We start from the raw sequence: 5,297 nt of genomic DNA, 5'->3' as shown, positions 1-5,297 counted from the left end.
TACTAAGGAAAATTACAGCTATTTTCACATTATGTTGTTGTAGGCATTTTGAAATAATGTTTACACTCACCACTACTCTGGAATTAAGGTATTATTTCCAGGCTATGTATTTAGATGAAAATGCCACAGCCTCAGCATTTGTTGGTAAATCTCCAACAATTTTTATGTTGACAGTTAAAGAACAAAATGCCTACTTGATGGACACGCTCTGTTTACAGGGAAAGCTTCTGTGCCTAAGAGTGTGAACTATTATACCTCTTAGGTAGTGTCATTCACACGGGAAAGACTTCTTGGATTGCACACCCTGCCAGCACTGATTACCAAACACTTTCAGGTCAAGATGGTCCCCTGCTCTCACATCCCCAAAACTCCTCCCTCCAGGGTACCTGTCCCAGCTTGAAATCACCATTACTGTGACTGGTTGTCCCTCCTTCCTACTGAATTACCAAAGCCCAACAGGCTGGATATAATGTAGAATTTTCATTTATATTACATCTCAAAATATAGAGCAGTGCCAGAATTAGAAAGAAATATGCAATTTAAAATGATAAATATATTTGGTAAATTAGATAAGAATTCATTGCCCTCCCCATTCAACCTCCCAGGAAAAAATAAAGAAAAAACACGGGCAACATATATCTGTGTGTGTATGTATGTGTGTGTGTGTGTGTGTGTGTGTGTGTGTGTGTATTATATATAATATTATATATTCTATGTAATATATATAATTGCAAGATAATTAAATTCATGTATGAAAAACGTTTTTCAGTATATGGACTTTCAAAATCTTAAAGTAGATGTCAACACACATGTTTTTAGATTTTTCTGTTTGATTATCCTGAAAAGGAAGAAAGATAACTTCCGGCCTCAGTAGAATTCTAACTAAAACTCAAGATAGAGCATGTGTTTTTCAAAGTCGATCAGTTACTGTAAAATTTAAATGTAACTGTTTTTACTTGAAATAAACTTAAAATTTATAAAGCTTTATCTCCAACCTTTCAGGCTTGCTATAAAAGTTGAAAAAAAATCAGAGGAAATGGAACTTATGTCTGCTATTAGCAATAGTATAAATAGATATTCACATTTAACTATAGCATTATGGACTAGAAAGGAAATTGGCCCTCAAGACGTTTTAAACATACACTTAGATTTTAAATTTCTGATTCCATCAGCAATTTGGAATGTTATAAGGAGAAATTAATTTGTAAATAGCGACAATGGAATTAACTTCTTGAGTTAAATAGAGCCTACATTTCTCTTGTTATTTAAAAAATGCATTTTTGGCTGGGCAACGTGACTCACGCCTATAGTCCTAGCACGTTGGGAGACAAAAGTGGGTGGATCACCTGAAGTCAGGAGTTTGAGACCAGCCTGGCCAACATGGCGAAACCCCGTCTCTACTAAATATACAAAAATTAGCTGGGCATGATTGTGCCTTTAATCCCAGCTACTCGGGAGGCTGAGGCAGGAGAACTGCTTGAACCCGGGAGGCAGAGGTTGCAGTGAGCCAAGATCATGCCACTGCACTCCAGCCGCGGCAACAGAGCAAGACTCCATCTCCAAAAAAAAAAAAAGTATCTTTGTCTTTCGTTTTTCTTACAAGATTTCTTTTCAATAAAAATATTTCACTCTGTTCCTGTTCACCAATCATCTTGCTCTTTTTTCATATCTCACGTTCATTTTCATCATAAAGTTAACTTAATGTCTTTAAGATTTTAACAAATTGGTCCTACGCATTTAGTTTTAGTAAGTGCTGTATTTATAGTAATATTAGTTATGCCGATACCATTTTAAGTTTCATTTTGGGACTTAAACAGAATATTTGGAAAGAGGCTATTTAAAAAATCGAAAGTATTGCTTCTCTGTCATATGCATACTATAAAAATTAATTCAAATTAAAATCAAATTTAAATAAAAACTATATCAAATTATAAAAATATGATACCTCTTTCAATTCTTTATGATTTAGTCTCAGAACAAGTCTGATGTGATCCTTGAATTTTGAGGTTATTTAAGGGAGTCAGTAAATACGACAAACACCTCAACTTATTAATTTGATTAAAGTTTTTAAATGGCTTTATTTTATGTGCAAATAATGAACAGATGTTGTACCCATAAATTCTCCTGTCCAAAAACAGGAGATTTTTGAAAGAAAACCCTGTAATAACTTTTAAAAGGCACTGGGATTCCCCTGCTTCTGGATAATTGCTTGGCTAGAAAAATAAAGTTTGTTCTACGAGGAATCACAAGTTAGAACTGAATAGTCTCCAAAGTGGAAATTCTAGACTGTAGTGTCATTCCAGGCAAAGATTGGTTCTCATCCCCAACATCCACAACTACCTATCAGAACAGTTAAACCAGGTCAAAACAGTCCAGAATAGTCAGGCTTCATCAAACAATGGCATTATGCTCTTCCAAGATCCAAATAAACCGAAACAGGAAACACCAAAATCAAAATAATATTTGACACTGTCATAGAAATTGTTAGTTCCTTGTTCTATCCCACCTTCTATAACATTAATAAAGGGAATATTCTACTGCAAAGAATATTTTATTTTATACATCACTAGTCATGAACTTTTGCCATTCGTTACAATATGAATGCTTCCTAGTGCCACTATCCAAATGGCATAACCATTTTACGTCCACAATTCACTTCTACAGTTATAAGCAGAATTTTCATGATTGACATAAGTACATCTACCAGTGAAGATTTAATACTGAGGTGCAACGTAACATCCATAGTATCTGATGTTTTATAGGTGGCAATGTAGGAAAGATATATTTTAATCACTTTTTATTTAAGTGACCTAATGTAAAAAATAAACTATAATTTAGCAGTTCCAAGTCTCCAAAGGGCATTTTCAGATGTACATAAAAGAAATGGCTACAGATATTTTTAAGAAGCATCTTCCACGTTCACATCCTTTTGTAACAATTTTCTCTTCCAGCTACTTCCCTTTGCACTGGTAATCCAATGAAATCACAAGTAAAGATTTTCTTTGAAATACATGTTAAAATTATTTTAATACAAAAATGCTTTATATATAGCGATTTTTAAGAAGCATCTTCCATGTCCACATTCTCTTGTAACTGCTGCACCATTTTCTCTTCCAACTGCTTCCCTTTGCCTCCAAGAGGTGCTCAGATAAGATAGATGTTTTGCGTGACTCCTTTGATATCCTGAACTTTCTGTAGCTCTTTATTTTTCTTCAATCTGTTCATTATAAATTTAGCTTGATGTTTCTGTTTGATCTCTTCAACTTTCTTCCTTCCATCAAATGCTTTTATTCCATACCTCTTGCTAGTATTTCATAGGCTCATTTCTATGTTTTTCAAATTCAAATGAATTATCCACTGTAAGCTCTTTGCCAGCTGTCTTCTGGAATGTTTTGCTCCACCGAACTTTGAGAGGACTGCGCTTCTTTTTAAAGTTTTTATGACAATTAGCGTTACAAACTCTGAACCCTGGCAATCGCTGCTGACGAACATCATGCCATGGCCAGGGTCGACGGGCGTGAACGAAAATAACACTTCTCCATATGCATGTTGAACTCCATGGGTCCCCACGGACCAAATGCCAAGCTTGAGAGGAGGTCAACTTATTACTTTTAAAGAGGGTTCTAAAACACACAGTGTATATTATTTGACAACTATGAAATGGAAATTGAACAAATTTCCTTGAAACAAATAGCTATGCTTCATAATTTTCAGATGTCTTGGGTTTGTTTTACAAAATTTCAGGTCTCTTTATCTGGTTGGAATGCCAGTTTCCTCAGGGCAGGATAGAACTCATTCGCCCATGGGCCTTAAGCACCTTGGAACTTGTTTGAAACAAATAGCATCCCTACTTCCTCTTGGCTGCCTGATATTCTGAATGGACTAATTAAAACAAAATGAGGGAGAAGAAAAAAATCCATTCCACTTTGAAGCCGCCTATTATGATGTACGCCGTCTGTATTTACGATTTAGGAATATGTTTACTAAAGTTTCACTAAGACACTTACACTAACAAAAGCTATTCCGGGAATGTGAAGGATGCATTTTTTTTATAAATGAAATGAGACAGGATCATTCAAAATGAAATTGCTCTATGGCTACTATGGGAATAGATTTCAAATTTTGAATTAAACAAAATTTTGTTTATTTGAAAATAATCAAATTGTGTTCAGTCAGGTGATTATCTTCTAAAACCTGTGTTCTTCATAATTTGCCAAAATCAATGAATAATTTAATATATCTGTATCCTAGTAGTTGGAGATCTGCCATGGATTTGAATATATTCCCTTTGCAGAGAGCAAGTTTTATCACATGGGAAAGGATGACTTGGTTTTTACGTTATCTTTTAACATTTCTGCCCTTCTGTAACAGCAAGCATAGCATGAAAGGCTTTCTTCTGTATCAATGAATAAAACCAAATGAATGCAGCTTGTATCATTAAATGTGCATTTTGTAAACATTTTGTTAAAGTAGACTTATTCCATTTTCTGCTGATGGGAATTTCTTGCCCTCCATGCTTAAACCTTCAGCTCTGCTCTTTTGTTCCCCAGCAATAACAGCCTCACCTCCCTCATGAGATTATTTCCTAACAACTTTATTATACTTCTTGAAATCTGCTTTGCTATTAACATAAAACTACTAAGCCAGTGGTTGAATATCAATGCTGTCGTTTAGTGAATGTATGACCCTGAGAAACTTAACTAACTTTTTGGACTTAATTTTTTCCTCTGAACAATAGGTGAAACAATAGGGCCCACCTCAAAACATTGATCCAAAGATTAGAGGAGTTCATATATAGAGAGCCCTTGGAAAAGGCCCCGGTATGCTGGGTTTGCTCTACATATATTTGTGGTTGATAGTACCTTCATTTAGTCCCTTCTGGAATAAGTATTAGTCTAAAAAAAGTCTAAATAAAATCTTAGTCTCCTCTGGAAATGGAAAATCCGTTATTGGTATATCTCTAACATGAAAGAGAGCAAACACACAGTGCCTAATAAAGGCACACCAGTCTTACGATTGGTTGTTATTTATTCTCCTTCAATAGAACCACGGGAAAGATGGGAATACTTGGGAATACTGTGCTTAAGGGAAATGGCCATGCATTGTTAATTGTCAAACAACAGAGGAAGGAGCTGAGTCCAAAGAAGTTAGTCAAGTTTCCCAGGGTCATACGTTCCCTAAGTGACAGAGCTGAGATTCGACAATGAGCTCAGTGGTTTTATGGTAACAACAGCGCAGTTTTCAAGAAGAATAAAGGTGTTACGTTGGCAATACATTGTCATACATGTTTCCATATA

At 35.2% G+C, this 5,297-nt stretch overlaps 1 pseudogene; it reads right to left on the bottom strand.

Annotated features, from left to right (window-relative positions):
• Positions 1–3,057: 3,057 nt before the first annotated feature.
• LOC108284454 lies at positions 3,058–3,548 on the bottom strand (annotated as a pseudogene).
• Between the last annotated feature and the right edge of the window lie 1,749 nt (positions 3,549–5,297).

Source organism: Cebus imitator, unplaced genomic scaffold (assembly GCF_001604975.1).
Source record: "Cebus imitator isolate Cc_AM_T3 unplaced genomic scaffold, Cebus_imitator-1.0 Scaffold279, whole genome shotgun sequence".
In the NCBI taxonomy this organism is placed as follows: domain Eukaryota; kingdom Metazoa; phylum Chordata; class Mammalia; order Primates; family Cebidae; genus Cebus; species Cebus imitator.
Note: the sequence above shows the minus strand (reverse complement) of the source record. Positions and strands in the feature narration are given on the sequence as shown.